Raw genomic sequence first — 21761 nt, forward strand, 5'->3', positions numbered from 1 at the left:
ATTATACTAATCACTCTCCAGAAGTTTACGGGAGCCCTAGGAGCTCACTAGGCAAGCCTCTTTGAAAGATGGGCACTCTGCCCTGGAGAGCTCCCCATATTGACAGGATTCTTGCAAGGCAAATAATGGAAGCCCAAGGAGCTTGTCCAAAGAGCCTCTAGGATTTGCAAACTGCTCCCCACCAAGGTTAAGGTCCAATGTCCTTTCAGAAAATGGCATCCCAATCCAGCAAAAGCCAGGAATGTCCTTTTCTTCTGAAGCCAGAAAATAATTTGGAAAAAAAAACTTGCAGAGAAACTTTTATGCACATCTTCCTAATAGAGATGCAGTGATCAAAAACTGCAGTCTCATTACTTCCTTTTCTATTTTTCAGAAAGAGGCTATTAAGGCTCTCTACATTTATGCTTGTTCTTGAATTATCAGGGTAAAAAAAACCTAACTCTACCTTTCCAAAGAAATGTAGGAACTGAATAAAATGCTATGTTTGTGCTAGAGCTAATCATTACATTCTCTTCATGGAAATACTGTACACTGTTATTTATAATACCAATGTGACATTTACAACCATTTATGGAATGGAACTTGATTTCATGATGGAACATGATTTCATGTTTCATGATATTTTGATTTCAAAATATCTTCGTACTTCAAGAAGGAAACCAAGTATCTTTTTAAAATTGTCTGAACATTGTGAGTGTGCAATTAGCTGTTACAAATTTGCAATTAGAAATATACTTTTAGTGGTATAATCTTAGTACATTTGATTTAGAATGTTTAAACTTACTTAAAATGTTTAGAATCAATGTACCAATCACATCTAAGATAGTGCTGTAATATAGTACTGTAACCACTTTTTGCTTCTGAGGAGTGAACGTTGGTAAAAAGAAACTTGAATGAACAAACCTGGAGCCAGCAGATATCTAGAGCCAAGTTAAGCCTTTTGACTTATCTACAAGTAGTCCTCGGTTTATGACTACACTTGAGCCCAGAATTTATGTTGCTAAGTGAAACATTTGTTAAGTGAGTTTTGCCCCATTTTGCGACTTTACTTGCCACATTTGTTGAATCACTGCAGTTGTTAAATTGGCATCATGGTTGTTAAGTGAATCCGGCTTTATATTCATGTTTGTTTAAAATATATAACTTGGCATTTTCTCAGATAGATCTCAGATGGCCAGCTCTTATCCTGACTGTTCCTCTGGATTGCAATGTCTAAATAATAATAAGCATTTAAAAAGTACTACTCAAAATAGAGACTATTTTCTTTTTTAACTCTGGAAGAAATATTTCTAACTGTAAAAAGAACATGAAGCTTGGTCAAAACTCAAGTTGTAGTCTCTGTAACATGATATGTGAAGGTAGACACTGATAAAATTGCTTCAGTTCCAAAAATGATTTCTAATGAAAAAGTCAACCAATAACTATTGCTTTTTGCAAGCTTAAATAGGCTCTTAGAATTATGATCTGTGTCCCTAAATGCAAAAGTCCACATTCACCCATTTTCTTTGCTATCATCCAAATATAAAAATTTTGACTGATTGACTCAGCCAAACCTTCAATCTTTTTACCTGCAGAAATTCAGCAACTCTGAATTTGAAGACTGCATGCTTGTAATGGAATATGCAGTGCATTCAGAAAGTATTCAGGCTCCCTTCACTTTTGTCAATTTTATTATGCTACAGTCTGTTTCTACAGTTGTTGAAATTATTTTTTTTCTCATTAGAGAAAAAAAATCAGTACCCCATAATGACAAGGTGAAAACACAATTTTAGAAATGTCTGTAAATGTATTAAAATGAAAAAACTGAAATATCACATTGGCATAAGTATTCAGACCCTTCATTCAGTACTTTGTTGAAGCACCTTTGGCAGCAATTACAGCTGCAAGTCTTTTTGGGTGTGATGCAACAAGCTTTGCAAACCTGGATTGGAGGATTTTCTGCCATTCTTCTTTGCAAATCCTCTCAAACTCAGTCAGGTCGGATGGTCACCATTGGTGGACAGCCATTTTCAGGAATGTTCAATAGGGTTCAAGTCAGGGCTCTGGCTGGGCCACTAGGACATTCACAGAGTTGTCCCTAAACCATTCCTGTGTTGCCTTGGCTGTGTGCTTAGAATCATTGACATGTTGGAAAGTGAACCTTTGGCCCAGTCTGAAGTCCTGAGTACTGTGGAACAGGTTTTCATTGAGGACATCCCTGTACTTTGCTCCATTCAGCTTTCCCTCAACCCTGACCAGGCTCCCAGTCCCTGCTGCTGAAAAACATCCCCACAGCATGCTACTGCTACCACCATACTTCACTGTTGGGATGACATTGGGTAGATGATGAGCGGTGTCTGGTTTCTTCCAAATATAACATTTAGAATTGAGGCCAAATAGTTCAATCTTGGTTTCATCAGACCAGAGAGTTTTGTTCCTCACCATCTGAAAGTCCTTCAGGAGCTTTTTTGCAAACTCCAAGTGGGCTTTCATGTGTTTTGCACTGAGGAGAGGCTTTCATCTAGCCACTCTGTCATAAAGCCCAGATCGCTGGAGGGCTGCAGTAATGGTTGTCCTTCTGGAACTCTGAATGTAGACTAGAATAGAGCTGGAAGGGGCCTTGGAGATCTTATAGTCCAATCCCTTGCTCAAGTAGGAGAACCTATACCATCTCAGACAAGTGACTGTTCTTAAAGACCTCAAGTGATGGAGCACCCACAATTTCTGGAGGTAAGCTGTTCCACTGGTTAATTGTCCTCATTGTTAGGAAGTTTCTCCTTAATTCCAGGTTGCTTCTCTCTTTGATTAGTTTACAATCATTATTTCTTGTCCTGCCCACTGGTGCTTTGGAGAATAATTTAATCCCCTCTTCTTTGTGGCAGCCCCTCAAATACTGGAATACTGCTATCATGTCACCCCTAATTCTTCTTTTCTTTAGGATAGCCAAACCCAGATCCTGTAGCCCTTCTTCTTATGTTTTAGTCTCCAGGCTTTTGATCATCTTAGTTGCTCTTCTCTGAACTTTTTCCAAAATCTCAACATCTTTTTGTAGTGGTGACCAAACTTGGTTACAGTATTCCAGGTGTGGTCTTACTAGGGTTTTGTACAGTGGCACTAATACTTCACGTGAACTTGATTCTATGCCTCTGTTTATACAACCCAGGATTGTATTAGCTTTTTTGGCTGCTGCTACACATTGCCTGATCATATATAAGTGATCGCCTACTAGGACTCCAAGGTCACTTCACAGTTACTGTTTTTGAGCCAGGTCTCACCTAATCTATATTTATTGTCAGGGTTCCAAGTAATAGCCCCATAGTATGCAGAACTCAGAGGCAGGTAGGTTCCTCAAAGAACAATTTTATTGGAGGTATCATATTGGCACAAATGGTGAAAATCGACTCTGAAAGTTCCCATAGTTTTCACCTGATTAAAAAGTGAAAGTTCCCAGGACTTCCAGGGTGACGTCATGGTGGTGCGGTGCCGGAGAACGGGACTCCATTCCTTTTGCCCAATTTTTCGTGTCTGGAGGCCAGTAATGGCAAAGTTGGACCTTGGAGAGGACAGTGATAGAGAGGGGACAATCCAGAAGTGGCAGGGAGAAGAGCGGTTCCCTGTCATGGAAGGTGGAATCCCCAAAATCCGGAGCGGAAGAGAACAGCAATCATGGCTAGGTCATGAGGGTGGAGGGGCAGAGGGCCAGAGCATCAGCACCCCCAGCTCCCCTGTTCCTCCAACACCGAACACAGCATGTGCAAGAGCGTGCATCTTCCCCCTCCCCTTCAAATGACTGATCAACCCCCACCCCCATTCCCTGCTATGCAAAGTGCTTTCCTCCCCAAATCCAAAAATGCGGTGTGCGGCTGGCGCTGCCACCTGAAAATGTTTTCCTCCCTGGTTCCCTGAAGCACATTGCAGGGGAACCGGCCGCTGCCTGAAACATGGCTCTGTGAATTGCATCGGGCCAACAGGAAGCGGTGGCTGGAAAGGAGGGACGTTTCGCTTTAGGGGCTCCCAGGCATGGAGAGGGCTTAGGCAGCGGTGGCGGCAGCTCCTCACATTGCTGGGGAGTGAAGTCATCATGGCCATTGTCTGCCCTGAGCTCCCCTGGCTAGAGGGGGTGTCAGCCACGAACTGTGCGGCCCACCTTGTTTGCCAAAGCTACTGGGCAGATCCCCCCCAGACCGTCCCGAAGAGGCTCGTTCCTCAGGCTGTGCCCCGACCCAGATCCCCACCATCTGGAACTGCCCGAAAATGCGATGCACAGAGGCCGAAAATGTTTGAAGGCTGGGGGCTGGTGGGTGGGCAGTGCTACATTCGGACTATAAGACGCATCCAGATTTTCAGCCTCTTTTTTGGGGGAAAAAGGTGCATCTTATAGTCCAAAAAATATAGTAATAACAGACATGTCAAGCAGCAAAAAACCAGGATCAGCATTAACTTTACAAAAGCTACATTGAATATGATTCAGGAGGTTATGATGAAAATGCAGGAATCAATAAACAATAACCACAAAGAAATGAAAGGCAAACTGTGTGAAGTGAAAGAAGACATAAAGAAATTAGATGATAGAATGGGAAAGATTCAAGAAACAATAGCCAAAAATGAACAGAAGATAAAAATAGTAGACGCAAGAACAGAACGAACTGAAAAAAACTGGAAGCAGCAGAGGAAAGATTGACAGCAGCAAACAGAGACTTGGAGGAGACAATAATCCATCTAGAATTGGAGAGATCATCTTTCTATTCAAGATTTCAAAATATAATAGAGAACAAAGAAGAGGATCTACCCAAGCTTATGACGGAATTGCTAGCAGATCCATTGTCGAAGTTTATACAGTACATACCAATTACGCACGACACAGACTACCCCATGAAATCCATGTAAGGTTTGCAAAAAAATCTGTGAGAGATGAAATTTACAAAAGAAGAAAAGATGACCAACTGACTTATAAAAGAAAGGAAGTTATAATACTTAAACAACTACCGAAAAGAATTTGAGATCAACAAAGGAGCTACTAATTTCTCTCCTTGCAACTGATAAAAAACAGAATAATGTTCCTGTTGCAATATTTTCAGGATCAGACTCAATAATAATAATAAGAGTTAAAGGTTTAAATATATTTCTCTTTAATTATAACAGGCATTCTATATTCACTGAATATTCACAGATAGAAGCAAAGAAAATGGTGAAGGTGGCTCCTTATATATACAAAGGGTGGAGCCAATAGTGGGAGTGGTGAATTATGAATACATTAAGAATCAAAGAATAAGTTAACCCCTGACATCCCATTTATACACTATTTACACATTAGGGAATAAGGCATTTACATCTGACAAATCCCCCTCTAAATGCCGATTCGCTATACAACACCAATTACATTCAGATTCAGGACAATATAAGACATACAATTTAGAAGTTAAATATTTGTGCTGTTTAGAAGGTAAAGGCTTCGTCAATATGTCAGCTAATTGTTCAGAAGTATCACAATGTACTGCTTTGATAAATCCATCTTGAGACAATTGTCTCACATGCTTAAATTTTATATCTATATGCCTGGACCTTTGTCCAATGGCATCGGATCTAGATATTTCAATGGCTGCTTTATTGTCTTCATGCATAACAAAAGGTAAAGCAGGTTTTTTCCAAACATCTGAAATTAAATCATTAAACCATACAAGGTTATTTGCAGCTTTGGATAAACAAACATATTCCGCTTCTGTGGTTGAAGTGGCTACTAACTCTTGTTTACCAGTGTACCAGTAAACTGGACAGTCATTTAAAAGAAAAATATAACCAGAAGTACTTTTTCTGCATGATACGTCTCCAGCCCAATCCGCATCTGCGTAACATGTAAGCTTTGGTTCTTTATTGTCATTAGGTTCTAATACTAAGCAAAAATCTAATGTACTTTTCAGATATCTTAAAATTCTTTTGACAGCTTCCCAGTGATACATTGTTGGTTTGCTGACGTGTCTTGATAATAAATTGAGTGGTAATGCGATATCTGGCCTAGTCCAATTAGATATATAAAGAAGTGAACCTATTATTGATCTATAAAATGTGTTATCCTTAAATTCAGGAGAAGATTCATCAGTATTTCTAAGGAAATCAGTTTGCATAGGAGTGTCACAGGGTTTGGCATTGTTTAAATTGCATTTGTTTAGAAGTTCAATAATCTTATCCCTCTGAGTAAGTTTGAATCCCCTTCTAGTTTTATTAATTTGTACACCAAGGTATTTGTTTACTTTACCTAGAGATTTCAATGAGAAATGTTCATTTAGCTTGTTTACAAAGGTTTCTCTTCTCTTTTTGTGTTTTCCTATATATAAAATATCATCTACATAAATCAATACAAATTCAATGTAATCATCACCCTTTTTGACAAAGAAACAGTTATCAGCGGTGGTAGCGTTGAAATCCATGGTCTTAAGTACTTTTACCAAGCAATCGTACCATCTTTTACCAGATTGTTTTAATCCGTATAAACTCTTGTTCAATAGCCAAATTTCATTTTTATTAGTGTATTGACTGTGAGGTGCTCTTACATATATTTCCTTATCTAGTTTTGCGTGTAGATACGCAGTCTGTATGTCATATTGAAATACATCAAGATTGAGTGCAGATGCTACTACTAGAGCTGTTTTGACACTCTCTGTTCTTACTGTGGGGGAGTATGTGTCAGTATAGTCCTCCGGATATTTTTGTGCATAACCTTGTGCAACTAATCTAGCCTTGTATAGAGTATTGCCTCCTTCTAGGTTCTTAATTTTATAAATCCACCTGGTACCAATAATCGTTTTATCTTTAGGTGCAATTGCAGGTGTAAATACATTTAATCCTTGCAAACTTTCCATCTCCTTTTTCATAGCTAGTTCCCATTTTTCTTTTTCTTCACGAGGGAGTTTTAATACTTCCTCATATGTATTAGGTGTTATTTGTTCACCATCCATATGCATTATGTAATCTCTGTATTTATTTGGTATTTGATTTCTGTTGTTTCTAATGGCTCTTTCAGGTTTGCTATGGTTGTCATGCAAATATCTTGCTTCTTTTTTTGTTAGTGTGTCTGTCTTTATTTTGTGTTGACTATTTGTCCAAGTTTTGGTTTTGTTTTTATATTTGTTGATATTTTGATTTTCTATGGTCCCTTCCTCATGAGATTTTGTATCTTTGCATTTATTTGGAAATATTTCATTAAGATGTAATTTAGACCAGTTGGCCTGTTCATGGAACACAGCTGTTCTGGAAACTATAAATTTGTTATTATTATCAATGAATCTGTACCCTTTGGTGCCAGTTTCATATCCCATAAATCTTAGTCTTCTGGATACGTTTTCTCCCTTTCTTCTCAACTGTTTAGGTATGTGTACGTCTGCAGTGACTCCAAATATGTGCATGTGTGCTAATTTTGGTTTCCTATTATACATCACTTCATATGGTGTCTTATTCACAATACTGGACCAGGTTCTATTTTGAGTGTAATTTGAATAATGTAAGGCTTCTGACCAAAATTGTTTGCTTAAGCCAGCATCCTCTAATGTGCACCTAATCATGGTTTGTAATGTGGAATTTTTTCTCTCTGCAATCCCGTTCTGGAACGCAGAAAATGGACTAGACGTGTAATGTAGCATTCCTCTATCCTTTAACCATTGGGAGAATTCTTTAGACATGAATTCACATCCCCTATCTGTCATAATTTGTTTTATTCTGATATTATGTTGTGTTTCTATGCGTTTGTAAAATTCCTTAAATTTTTGAAAGGTTTCATCCTTGTGTTTTAATGTGTAAACAAAACCATAGCGACTGTAATCGTCTACTATTGTTAGGAAGTAACGTTTTCTATAAGTGATTGATGGAGTTAAAGGGCCAACTAGGTCCATGTGTACTAAGTCAAAAATTTTGTTAGTTGATCTGGTGGATTTTCTTGGCCTGGGACTAGTTTTTAGTTTTGTAGATTTACATACTGAGCATTCCAAATAGTTTTCACAATTTTTTATTTTGACACCTTCTGCGTGTTCAGTCATTTTTTGAACTACAGGAAAACTTGCATGTCCTAACTTCCTATGTAAGATGTGAGCACACTCATCATGAATTGGTTTACCTATTTTTGGTTTCTTTTCATTGTGTGTATCTGCGTGATCATGAGATATTTTACATTCATCATTGTCACTGTTACTAATATTTTCATCATTTGCCTCAATACAATCTTCCATATTTGAATCAATGTTATGTAACCATCTTTCTTTTGTTACCAGATAGGGTAGGCCTCCTTTAATCATCACAGTGCCTATATTTGTTTTATTCTTCTCTAAAGTTGCTTTTCCCTTTGAGAAAACTATATTAATGTCAGAATCTCTACTTAGTTTTATGGCACTTAGTATGTTATGAGGTATTTCTGGTATTAACAATACCCCCTCTATTTTTCCTAGACCAGGCAAGGTCACATTCCCTCTGCCTAATACTTGAACCTTTTCTTGATTAGCTACCTTTATTACAAATTTATCTTCTGTAAATGAAGACAATATATTTTTATTATTAGTGGTGTGATTAGTTGCCCCAGAATCAATAAGCTAATTATTGTTCTCATTTTGTTGTGTTTTTGTGCTGTCTTGTTTATTTAGTCCATTCAGTGAACCAGATTTTCTCTCTTTTGAATTTTCTCTGCCCCCTCTATTTTCTCTGTAATGTGGTGGGCTTCTATATCTATGTCTATCTATGGAAGACTGTCTATAATTGTATTTATTCCTATATTCTGACCTGTGTCTTTCCTTGAAAATTTTGGGACAATCTCTTCTATTGTGTTCCCTAGACCCACAATTGTGGCATTTAAAAGTTTCATTATATTTTTCTTGGAAAGCTACTTTCCTAAAAGATTTGTGCTCTGTGTGATTGCTATAACGATTTTTTCTTGAATTGTCTTCTGCTATCAGTTTGTTTGATAGACTTTCTATGGATAAATATCCTAGATTGATGGTGTCTAAATGTGACATAAAACTATCCCATGATGAATCAAGTGAATTGATAATAACACTTTTCATTGTTTGATCTGAAATCACTTCCCCCCTCAAATGCAGCTCAGCTCTTATTTTGTTTAGAGATATTAAATGCTCACTTATGGAAACCCCTGGTTTTACTCTAGAAGAAAAGAAATCTTTAGACATTCTTGTGGTGGTAGCTACACTATCGCTGTGAAACAAATTAAACATGCATTGAATTATTTCTGAAACAGTTAGATTTGGTTTGATGCTATGATACATTGCAGGAGACACACTAGATATTATTAGGAAAAATGCTCTATGGTGTAAATAATCTATTTTTAAAGTCCAAGGTCTTCTTGGGGGACTAGTGATAAAAAATAGTAAATTTTCTTTCATAAAGACAACCTGGAGCTGTTGATACCATTCTTGCAAATTAATGCCATCAACCTTTAGTTTTGGGAAGTCACTGGGTAAGTTTCCCACATTATTTTGTCCATTACTTACAACCTGAGGTAGTCCGTGGTCTCGCAAGTGTAGGAAATTGCAAAACGGCATGGGGATGCTCGCAACGAGTCTGCGCGGTTCTCTGGCTAGTTCAAGTCTTTCCGGACCATCTGCGTAGTTTCGCACATGCGCGTTGTTCATTTCTTCTTTGGCGTCGTCGTGGAAGGTTCTCTCCATTGCGGCTCGCTCGTTCTGCTCTTCTTCAGACGAGTCGGTCTCTGGTTCGGTCTTAGGAGTTTTGATGGCGGCGATTGCTCTTCTTTTTCTTTTGGGTGCGTTGACACTTGCTTCGGTCTGTGGTGTAGGACGGAATCGACATGGCTCTCTGGGTTCGGGCGTCGTCGCTCTCGAAGTCAGGATGGGAGCGTGCAGTTCTTGAGGTATCGGCTTGTTCGCTTGCTTCTTCGTTGGCGCTTTGGAAATTTTTAATTTTGGCCCAAATGCAGCAAAAAGCGTCTTCATTGCTGACTTTACTTGAGATTTCGTTGAGTCGTCTTCATTTTCTGATTCTGGCTCTTCCGAAGAGTTTGAATCTTCCTTTTCACTTTCGTTGTCTGATAACGTTTTTCGCGCCAGAAATTTTGAACTGAGCATTTTGATTGGCTCTGCTTCGTTCACTTTGGAGGCTTGTTGAAACCAAGATGGCTGCCATTCAAAATTTCGCGCGGGATTACATTTTTTCTTTTTCATAATGACTTTCTCTGTAGTCATATCACTCACAATTTTTTGGTCTTTGGGTTTCTCTTTAGCGATGTTTTTCTCTCTCGCTGCTCCGCTGTTCTTCAGCATTTCTTGGAGGTTCGCGATGAGGCTTTCATCATTCTTCTGGCTTTTTAATAGTTTTAATATCTCTGACCTGAGTTCGTTATTTTCTATTTCGATTTCCTCCTGGTCATCATTTTCATTTATTAATTCTTCTTCTTCAGTGGTGTATTCTTCGGATTCTCTCGAAATCGCGTTTGTGGATTCGTTGATTATTTCTTGTTCAGTTTCTATTTCTTTGCTGTAGGCCCTGGTGTTGGGCCTATCTTTCTTAGACATGTTTAAGTAGTTATTGAGTCAATAAACCATCCTCTGCTACCAGCTTGTTGCAATATTTTCAGGATCAGACTCAATAATAATAATAAGAGTTAAAGGTTTAAATATATTTCTCTTTAATTATAACAGGCATTCTATATTCACTGAATATTCACAGATAGAAGCAAAGAAAATGGTGAAGGTGGCTCCTTATATATACAAAGGGTGGAGCCAATAGTGGGAGTGGTGAATTATGAATACATTAAGAATCAAAGAATAAGTTAACCCCTGACATCCCATTTATACACTATTTACACATTAGGGAATAAGGCATTTACATCTGACAGTTCCATTTGTTAATACCCGAAGACACGCTAATAACCTGGCAGGATAAGAAAGTAAGAGTGAACGCTATAGATAAAGCCCAAGAATTTTATGAGCAATGTTTAGGGGAAGAATCAGACAGCAGAGAGGAGTTAGAAACCAAGAGCCAAGAGGAGCAACAGACGGAGGAAAGCGAACCAGATCAAGAATTGAGAGAGAGGATAGACACGGAAAATCAGGAAAGAGAAGGAGCAAGGACAAGACACCAAAGGGAGATAAAACTAAGGAGAGGAACAAGAGTGACAAATTAGTAACAGAATGGAGGAGGAAGTGAATTTAATATCGGTCAATATAAATAGATTAAATTCATCTATAAAAAGAAGACAAACAATTTCCAAACTTTAAAAATTAAATATGGACACCATATGCTTACAAGGGGTGCATATCCAAAAAGAAAAAGGTGGTATTTTGGAATCTCCCAAGTTAGGGAAATTATATCTAGCTTTGGCTGAAACTAAGAAAAGGGGAATTGCAGTTTATATAAAGGAATGGCTAAAGCCTAAACAGGTATACGCAGATAAAGAGGGAAGAACACTATTGATAGAAGTGTTAATAAAACAAAAAAGAGTATTAATTACAATTATTTATGCACCAAATACAAACCAAAAAGAGTATTATAGTAAATTACACAAACAAATAGCAGAATTAGAAATGGACAATGTTTGCATATTAGGAGATTTCAGTGCAGTAGTAGATCCAAAGAAAGATTATAAAACAGGGGAAAAAAAGAACCATGAAAGGAGAACATTACCAACTGCATTCTTTGAAATGGTCCAAGAATTAAATTTAAAAGATGAGTGGAAAGAAGTTAACCAGCAAAGCAGGGGTGAAATCTAAAAATTTTCCCTATCCGTTCTGTAGGTGGGGCTTGATGGTGGTGGTCCTGTGACTGAATGGGCATGGCCAACTCGATGTCACTCACAGCCACACCCACTCAGTCACCTGATCCCCCCACCAAGCCATGCCCACAGAACCTGGTAGAAAACTTTTTAAATTTCTACTCTGCATTTTCCCTTTTTGCGAGATGCCTGCAGCTGGAGCCTCTCTTTTTTTTGGTGCACCTTGGAGGCGCTTCTTGCACTGAAAAATGCAGCGGCTGCAGACTTCTTGCAAGTAAAAGTTACCAGAGCTGCTCCCCTTCTTGAACATGGCCTTTCCCCGGAGCTGCCGCCCACTCGCCATCCACTCTCCCTTCACTTTGACTTGGGGGCCAGGGCCCAGGGACATGCCATTCCCCAGGGCCCTGGAGCTGCTTCCTGCTTGCCGCCCACTTTGACCGGGTCGGGGAATGCACCATTCCCCAATTCCGGCCTTGCCCCAGAGCCGTCCCCCGCTCTCCCTTCGCCACGCGGCATGTCCTTATCTTTCTCCTGCAGCTGGTTGCCAGGGAAGGCAAGTGCTGAAAGATGCAGTGGCTGCAAGCTTCTTGCAAACGAAAGTTACAGAGCCGCTCCCCTTCTTGAAAGTGCCACTGCAATCGCACACCCAACCTGCCACTGATGAGTGAATGAAATAAACGGTGTGTGCTTGCACAGCCGGCGCATGGAACAGGACAGTGATGGTGGCAAGGAGAAGGAGAATGGAGAATTCAAGAAGGAGAATGGCACCAGTAACTTTCGCTTGCAAGAAGCCTGCAGCCACTGCATCTTTTGGCACTTGCCTTCCCTGGCAGCCAGCCGCGGAGGGAAGGTAAGGACATGCCGTGTGGTGAAGGGAGAGTGGGCGGTGGCTCCAGAGCCCCAGGGAATGATGCGTCCCTGGGCCCCGGCCCCAACCCAAGGCAAAGGGCGAGTGGGCGGCAAGCGGACGGCGGTTCCGGGGCAAGGCCGGAGTCTCTTTCTGAGCACGTCGCTTCTGCCTGCTGGGCCACTTCCTGAAGCTGGTAGCTCCGCAGCCAACCACTTTGCTCTTTCCCTCTTTTTCCTCATGGGGGGCTTGCTTAGTGGCACCAGCAGAAGGCAGAGGCAGAGGCAGAGGCATGGGGGAGGCAGAGGCAATCCCAATGCACCAGTCCTTTCGTCCCACTGTCTCTTGGCTTGCCTGCAGCTGCACTGAACAAGCACGAGCACGGGGCCTGCCTCCCCCATGCTTGTGCTGCTGCACAAGGCTTCCAAGAGCCTCAAGAGGGAAAAAGCAAAGCTCAACAACATTTGTTGAGGAAATGGCTCAACAAGCAGAAGTGCTGCACCCAGAAAGGCAAGAGGGACCAGAGGCTGCAGAGGTGAAGGCAAGCTCTGGGGTGGGAGCGGTGCTCCAGGAGAGAGGGCAGATGTCCCGGGGCGGCCCCAACATGCTTGCTTGCCTATCTTCCATGCAGCCTTCCTGGCAGTCCCCATAGCCAGCTTGCGAAGGCAGGCAAGCTTCCTGGTTAAAACCAGGAAGTAATGACTTCTGGCCGGGTGGGCAGAGCCTCAAGTTGCCATTGCTACCACTTCTGCTAACCACCATGTATAGCAGTAAGCTATTTCTAAACCTTGTATAGCCAAGAGAAAATAGATGAGAAGGATATCAAGTGATACCTACAAGAGTGGAACCTCCCAACTTTATCGGAATTAACAAAAGAAGTATTGAATGAGAGAATAACAATGCTTAGAGCTGAAGAGGGCAATCCAAAAGCAAAAAAACAATAAAACTCCAGGTCCGGATGACATTCCAGCAGAATTTTATAAAGAAATTCAAAAACCATTAGAAAACTTATTATTAGAAATATACAATGAAGCATTAGAACAAGCTAAGATACCAAAATCTTGGACAGAGGCACTTAATAACACTCATTCCCAAAAATAATACTGAGAAGCAAAAAATCCAAAATTACAGGCCAATCTCACTGTTAAATGCTGATTATAAAAGATTTATGACTATAATGGCAGAAAGAATTAATATACTAAATGAAATCATATACCCGGACCAAAATGGATTTTTGCCCAATAGACACATAAAAAATAATTTACAAACCATAATTAATGTATTTGTCAGTCTCCAATCTTTCTATGTTTGCTTGTCGGCTGCCATGGTAACAGGGGGAGGGGGACTTGCTAGTCGGGGAAGCGTGCTGGAGAGGAATATTGGGGAAACAAAACCGAATCTTAACTGCAATCCTGTGCCTTTGAAGCTGCTATCTGCTGACATTCCAGATTGATGACACTGCCAGATGTGTGTTTCCACCTGACCTCTGGAAGACCTTTGGATTGGATGATTTACGCTGGACAGTTGGGAGGGGATGCTTTCTATATGTGATTTTCACGCCTACTGTTTCAGATTCTGCTTTTCTTGGTTGCGTTCATTTCAATTTTCAGTAAAAGTACCTTTCTCTATAAACAATGGAGTTGGGGTCATTCTTTCTTGAACTTTGAAGGAAGCACACCTGACATTAAGCAGAATCTCACTTTTACAGCCATCCCGGATAACTACCGAGGGGGCTGAAAATCAAGCGATGTCGGATCAAGACAGTGATCAGGAGCAGATGGAAGCTGCCAGGTCTACAGCTTCTTCCCTCCACCCGGGGGGGGGGGGGAGAATTCGGATTGGATGGCAAAATTACGACTGGGAGAGGAGTCAGAGCAAGCCAGATGGTCGACTGGAGTGGGGAGGCTACCGGACTGGGAAAGGACCCCCCAAGGAGTAACAAGTGCCAAACCCTGAAGGGGAGAATCAGCATGGGCGCAAGAGCAGAAGGAAAGCCCCATGGTCACCCAAGCTATGCAACTCCTCAGGGATGCTGAAGAAAGCCGGCGAGCCCGCAAAACAGTGAGGTATGTTTACCCAACTGGGAAGGGAGGAGACCACCCCGGGGAAGTCCCAGAGATGGCAGCTTGTGGGGGAGAGGAAGAGCAAACTGGGGAAGGCGCCTCACAAGCCTCTGAAATTCAGGCAAGAGATGCGGCAGTCCAGGGGGCCCCAGCTATGCAGGCTCCTACCCAGAGGCGAAGAAAGCCAAAGATCCCCACCCTACAACACAACTTCGGAGGACAGCCGAAGAACTTGGGATTTTTTTTAACCCAAGTGTGGAACCACATACAGGACTGGGGGGAGGATTATCTGTCAGATGCGGCACGAGTGAGGTGCATTACAAATGCCCTAGAGGGAGTGGCAGCCGAGTGGATGGTAGGCCTTCACAATAACAACTCCCCCCTGCTGAGAAATCACAACCTCTTTATGGGAGCCCTCAGAACATGCTTTGAGGACCCCCTAGCCGAGCAGAAGGCAAGAATCAGAATGAAGGGCATCCAGCAGGGCCGGAGATCGGTGGCAGAGTATACCCAAGAGTTCCGTGAGCTGGCTCCTTTCATGAGAGGCTGGTCTGAGGTGGCCCTATTAGAAAATTATAAAGATGGATTGAATGAGGACATTTACAAAGATTGCAGAGCACGGGAGGTCCCTGAAGATTTGCAGAGCTGGTACGTGGTAGCAGCAGATGTGGAGATCGACCTGGCCCGAAGCCAGATCCGTGGTGGCCGCGCCTGGGATCAGTCATCCTCCTCTTTCCGCAAGGGGGCACCAAAACCAGCAGTGGGGAAGACAGAACCCAAAACCAAGCCAAAATCCTTTGCGTGTTTCAAATGTGGAAAGGAAGGAGACCGAGCGGCTGAGTGTTTCTCCAAGTCAGCGCCAAAAATGACTGGCCCCAGAGAGAAAAGGGCTGACAAAGTGCCCACAAAAGCCCGCGAGCCCACCTTGAAAGGAGAAGTCATTGAGTTTGAGAAACAGGGTGAGTTGGGAACTCCGAACATCGCGGACAACAGCGAGACTGACACCGAGTCTGATGACGACGACCTGGTGAGACACAATGGGGGCCCCATGATCATCCCTGTAGAATTAAGGGTGCCATCCACCGGGGCACATGGGCAGATGTCAGCCCTCCTAGACTCTGGATGCACTAGGTGCATAATTAGCCCAAAAGTAGTGGAAAAGATGGGCCTAAGGCTAAAAACCTTGAGAAGGCCCATTGCTTTCTGACAGCTAGACAGATCGATGGCAGGAGGGGGCCCAGCCAGCTTTGTGACTGAACTCATTGAAATGCAGTTGGGGGATCATCTAGAGACTCTTAGCTTCATTGTGGCCCCTGGCATGGAGCGGCCTCTCATACTTGGACTACCCTGGCTCCGTAAATGGAACCTGCGCATAAATTGGAGAACGGGAGTTTTGCGCATTCACTCCGGGAAATCAGGAAAAGACAGGAAAGAACCCCTTTCAGAGGACAGAGGGGAATACGAGGGGGCGAAAATAGCAATAGACCACATAGAGGGAGAGGAGAAGATTCTAAAGGAATATTGGGATCTTCGGGAGATTTTCAGTGAAAAGGCCTCTGATGTGTTACCTCCCCACAGGCCAATGGACTGTACTATTGAAATACTTCCTGGAGTAAAACTCCCTAGGCCAAAAATTTACCCCATGATCCCCCGGGAGCTGGGGGAACTACAGAACTTTATTGACAAAAACCTAGGACTGGGTTTTATTCAACCAGCCAGGCTGAGGGTGGCAGCACCAGTACTGTTCCGGGAGAAGAAAGATGGGTCCTTTCATCTGGTGGTTGACTACAAGAACTTGAACGCCATTTGCGTAGAAAATGTCTACCCCCTGCCGCTAATGAAAGACATGCTGGCCCTAAGCTTGACTTACGAGAGGCTTACTACCGAGTTCAAATTAAGAAAGGGGATGAGTGGAAAACGGCTTTTAACTGTCCGCTGGGATGTTTCCAGTTTAGGGTGCTCCCTTTTGGACTACAAGGAGCCCCTGCTGTGTTTATGCAATTAATCAACGAAGTAGTCTACATGCAGGGGGTGCTGGTCTACTTGGACGACATTCTTATCTATACCGAGAACATGGACAACCATGTGAAATTGGTGAGAACTGTCTTGAAAAAACTCAGAGCTGCTGAACTATACGCCAAACTCTCAAAGTGCGAATTCCACCAAGACAAAATTGACTATCTCAGATACCGCATCTCGCATAGGGAATAGAGATGGATCCGGAAAAGGTTCAGGCGGTGTTGGAATAGACCTCACCACGCACCCGCAAACAACTACAGAGCTTCCTGGGATTTGCGAACTTCTATAGACAGTTTATCCCCTCATTCGCTAATCGCTCTGCCAATTACCAATCTTTTGAAGACAAAAGGAGAAGTAAAACCAAAGCCCTCCTGACCCCTCGAATGGACTATGGACTGTCAGGTGGCATTTGAGAAACTAAAACGCTTATTTGCTGCTGGACCAGTCCTTAAGCATCCCAACATGGACAAACCGTTTGTTGTACAAACAGAAGGTTTTAACATAGCGAAAGGAGTAAGACAGGGATGCCCCTTGTCTCCTCTATTATTCATTCTCTCAGTGGAGACACTAATGTTACAAATTAGATATAATCCGGAAATAAAGGGACTAAAAATTAAAACACAGGATTACAAAGTCCAGGTATTTGCAGACGATTTGGCATTTATTGTAGAAGAACCTCTAGAACAGCGGTTCGCAACCTGGGGGTCGTGATCCCTTTGGGGGTCAAACAGCCATTTCACAGGGGTTGCCAAAGCCCTCTCTCGCCCCTCCCACGCCTTCACTCACCCTCACCCTCTGCCTCTGCTGGAGGGCTGCATATCCCAGCGTGCAATGCGGTGCCCCACACTTTAGCAAAGAGAGCGGAGAGAGGTTGTGTGCGTGCATGCGTGTGGGTGTGTGCGCAGGTGACTAGAAAAGATTCTAGTGCAGGAAAAGTCCTGGGGAGTTCAGGGACTCCCTGCTGGTGCTGCCACTGCGCCACCGATGCCTGCAGCTGCAAGAGCCCAACAGAAAAAGTTTGGGTGGGTGAGTTCAGGGATTCCCTGCCACCACCGCACCACCGATGCCTGCAGTGGCAAAAGCTGCGCAGGAGAAGTTTTGGGTGAGTGAGTTCAGGGATTCCATGCCGCCACCGCGCCGCCAATGCCTGCAGCGGCAAAAGCCGCACCGAAAATCTTTTGGTGGGTGAGTTCAGGGATTCCCTGCCGCCACCGCGCCGCCAATGCCTGCAGCGGCAAAAGCTGCGCAGGAGAAGTTTTGGGTGAATGAGTTCAGGGATTCCCTGCCTCCACCGCGCCACCAATGCCTGCAGCAGCAAAAGCCGCACCGAAAATCTTTTGGTGAGTGAATTCAGGGAAACGCCATTTTGATAGCAAGCATCCGAGCTTTGCCGGCAAGGATACCAACTATTTTAGAAGCAAAGCTGATGGACTCAAGAAAGCTAGACTTGACACTGGTGGCAAGTACTACAAACAAAACGTAGCAACCGTTGAAGCTTCATATTTGGTGGCACACAGAATCGCCAGAGCTATGAAACCTCACACCATTGCTGAGGATTTACTGTTGCCAGAGGCCAAAGACATTGTTCAAGTTATGATTGGAGATGAATTTGTTAAGAAATTGAGTCCAATTTCCTTATCTAACGACACTGTCCGCAGAAGAATAGATGACATGTCTGCTGATATTCTTGATCAGGTAATCCAGGAAATTAAATCTGCTCCACTTCCAATATTTAGTATCCAGCTTGATGAATCTACAGACGTTGCAAACTGTTCACAGTTACTGGTTTACGTGAGGTATATTAATGATGGCAACTTTAAAGATGAGGGGTTTTTTTGCAAACATCTTGAAACGACAACTACTGCACGTGATGTATCTGACACAGTTGGTTCATTTCTGAAAGAGCATAAGATCTCTTGGGAAAAGGTTTGTGGTATTTGCACAGATGGTGCTCCAGCTATGCTAGGATGTCGATCTGGATTTCAATGTTTGGTACTGAATGAATCACCAAAAGTCATCAGAACTCATTGTATGATTCATTGGCAAATATTAGCAACGAAGACGCTGTCACAAGAGCTTCAAGAAGTAATGAAAAGTGTCATAAGTTCTGTCAATTTTGTAAAGGTGAGCTCTTTAAACAGTCGACTGTTTTCGCAACTGTGCAACGAGTTGGATGCGCCGAACAATGCTCTGCTATTTCATGCTGAGATGGTTGTCGAGAGGAAAAGTTTTAAAATGTGTTTTTGAGCTTCGTGATGAACTCAAAATGTTTTTTAATCAGAAAGCAAGACCACAGTTCGAAGCACTTTTCAGCGATAAAAGTGCAGAAAATAACTTACTTGGTTGATATCTTTGCTATCTTGAATGAGTTAAATTTATCACTGCAAGGACCAGATGCAACATGCTTCGATTTGTCTGAAAAAATCTGAGCATTCCAAATGAAACTTCAGCTTTGGCAAAATAAAATTGGATGAAAATAAAATTTACATGTTGCCTACCTTATCTGCTTTCTTTGAGGAACATGACATTGAACCAGACAAAAAGATTATGATGATAATTTCTGTGAAAGAACACTTGCACATGCTTGAAGACGAAGTTTCATCGTACATTCCAAATCTACCTGACACCCCATTTGCACTTGCCAGAAGCCCATTCACAGTCAAAGTTGAAGATGTTCCTGAGACAGCACAAGAGGAGTTCATTGAACTTATTAACAATGATGCAGCAAGAACTGATTTCGCTACAATGCCATTTACAAAATTCTGGATCAAGTGTTTGCAGTCATATCTTGTTCTGTCTGAGACTGTGTTGCGCCTTTTTCTTCCATTTCCAACAACATATCTTTGTGAAATAGGGTTTTCTAGCTTGTTGGCTATCAAATCTAAATACAGAAGTAGACTTGTTGTGGAAGATGATCTTCGTTGTGCTCTTGCAAAGACTGCCCCGAGAATTTCTGATCTGGTGAGAAAGAAGCAATCTCAACCTTCGCACTGACGTTGGCTTTTTATGTATACTGTTACAAAATGTACCAATGTAGTTTACTGTTGTTGTATTAAAATTGTTATCCATACTACCCATGCTTCAAGACAAAATTTCATTTATTTGTAATTAGAAATAAATATTTCACAATATATAATTACATACTGTTTTTGTGATTAATCACTATGCTTTAATTATGTTCAATTTGTAACAATAAAAATACATCCTGCATATAAGATATTTACATTACGATTCATAACAGTAGCAAAATTACAGTTATGAAGTAGCAACGAAAATAATTTTATGGTTGGGGGTCACCACAACAAGAGGAACTGTATTAAAGGGTCGCGGCATTAGGAAGGTTGAGAACCACTGCTCTAGAACCTGGACAAATATTATTATAAGATATAAACCAATTTGGCAAAGTGGCAGGGCTCAAAATAAATAAAGAGAAAACTAAAATATTGACGAAGAATTTAACCAATAGACAGAATGAAGAACTAGAGGAGAAATTGGGAATCTTGAGAGCCAAAAAAGTTAAATACTTAGAAATATGGCTATCAGCGAAGTGCATTACGATAAAAAAAGACAATTATAATACACTACTACAACAAATACAAAAAGATTTGGACAATTGGACTAAATTACAAATATCATTAATTGGCAGAATTTCAACAATTAAAATGAATATATTACCCTTATTACTCTATCTTTTTCAAATACTGTTTATAAAACTAGAATTTTTTTTTTAGAACAATTAAATAAAATGAGATCAAAATTCATTTGGTCAGGGAGAAAACTACGTATCAAACTTAAACTATTACAAGATAGTAGAAATAAGGGTGGTTTTGGTCTCCCAGATTGGGAGCTTTATTATCAGGCAGCAGCTTTGACATGGCTCAAGGATTTGATTCAATTAAAAAACAAATGAATATGATTTCAAATGATAGAAGGCCATGACCTTTAGCTTGGCTGGCATGGCTTCCTCTGGGAGGGAAAGAATAAATTCCACTTATACTTCCAAAGGCACATATTAAGAGATGCTCTTTTAAAAGTCTGGAAAAAAGTTAAAAAGAATCACTATAGGAAAGTCCCAATTTGGTTATCAACAATGGAAGCAATGATACATCCAAATACCACAGATTTGAGTAAAATGGTGAGTCATGCAGAATTACTAGATGAAAAAGGAGAACTAAAATTGGTTCAAGATTTGAAAATGCTAGGAATAAATATGGAATGGTGGCCCTATCTACAAATCAAAACAAGATTTAAAAAAGTCCGGAAACAATATGGTATTTATGAGGAACATTTGGAAATGGATAAATTACTACAAGGAATGGGGGGGGGATTATTACTAAAATTTACAATTTTCTTTTAAGATACAAAATGGAAGAAGAGACAGTAAAGGAAACAATGATTAGTTGGGCCAGAAATTTCGGATACAATATAGAATTAGAACAATGGGATAAATTATGGGAAAGGAATTACAAATTTACAATGGTAGTAGCCTACAAAGAAAATCTTTATAAAATGTTTTATAGATGGCATTTGGCATCCAGTGAGATTGGCCAAAATGTTGCCAAATTTATCCCCCAAATGTTGGAGATGCGGTCATAAATTAGGAACGGACTACCATATGTGATGGATGTGTCCCAATGTAAAAAAAATCTGGTGTAAAATTAAAAGATGGCTGGAAGAAATTATGCAACAAAAGATAGAACTTAAACTGGAACTGTTCTTATTAGGAATATTAAATCCGAAAATGGGAAAAAAACTTGCAATATATAATACTACATATATTAACGGTGGCTAGGATTACCCTTGCACAAAATTGGAAACAGATTAATACACCATCAGAGGAAACAGTGATCAGAAAGATACTTGAATGTGCAGAAATGGATAAAATGACTATGGAAATTAAAGAAAGAGAAGATTCGGATTACTATAAAGTGTGGAATAGAATGTACGAGTGGCTAGGAAACAGGAACCAAAATAAGAAATAGGCGTTTTAAACTGATATCGATCAAATAAAAATTAAAGTAATTAATTACTGTTAATGTTAAATTACTGACTATGCAAATAAGTATAATGTAAATATTTATTTATTTATTTATTTATTTAATTTGTATACCGCCCTTCTCCCAGAAGG

Source organism: Pituophis catenifer, unplaced genomic scaffold, assembly GCF_029215685.1.
Source record: "Pituophis catenifer annectens isolate HBS135680 unplaced genomic scaffold, rPitCat1.0.hap2 SCAF_1, whole genome shotgun sequence".
Lineage (NCBI taxonomy): Eukaryota > Metazoa > Chordata > Lepidosauria > Squamata > Colubridae > Pituophis > Pituophis catenifer.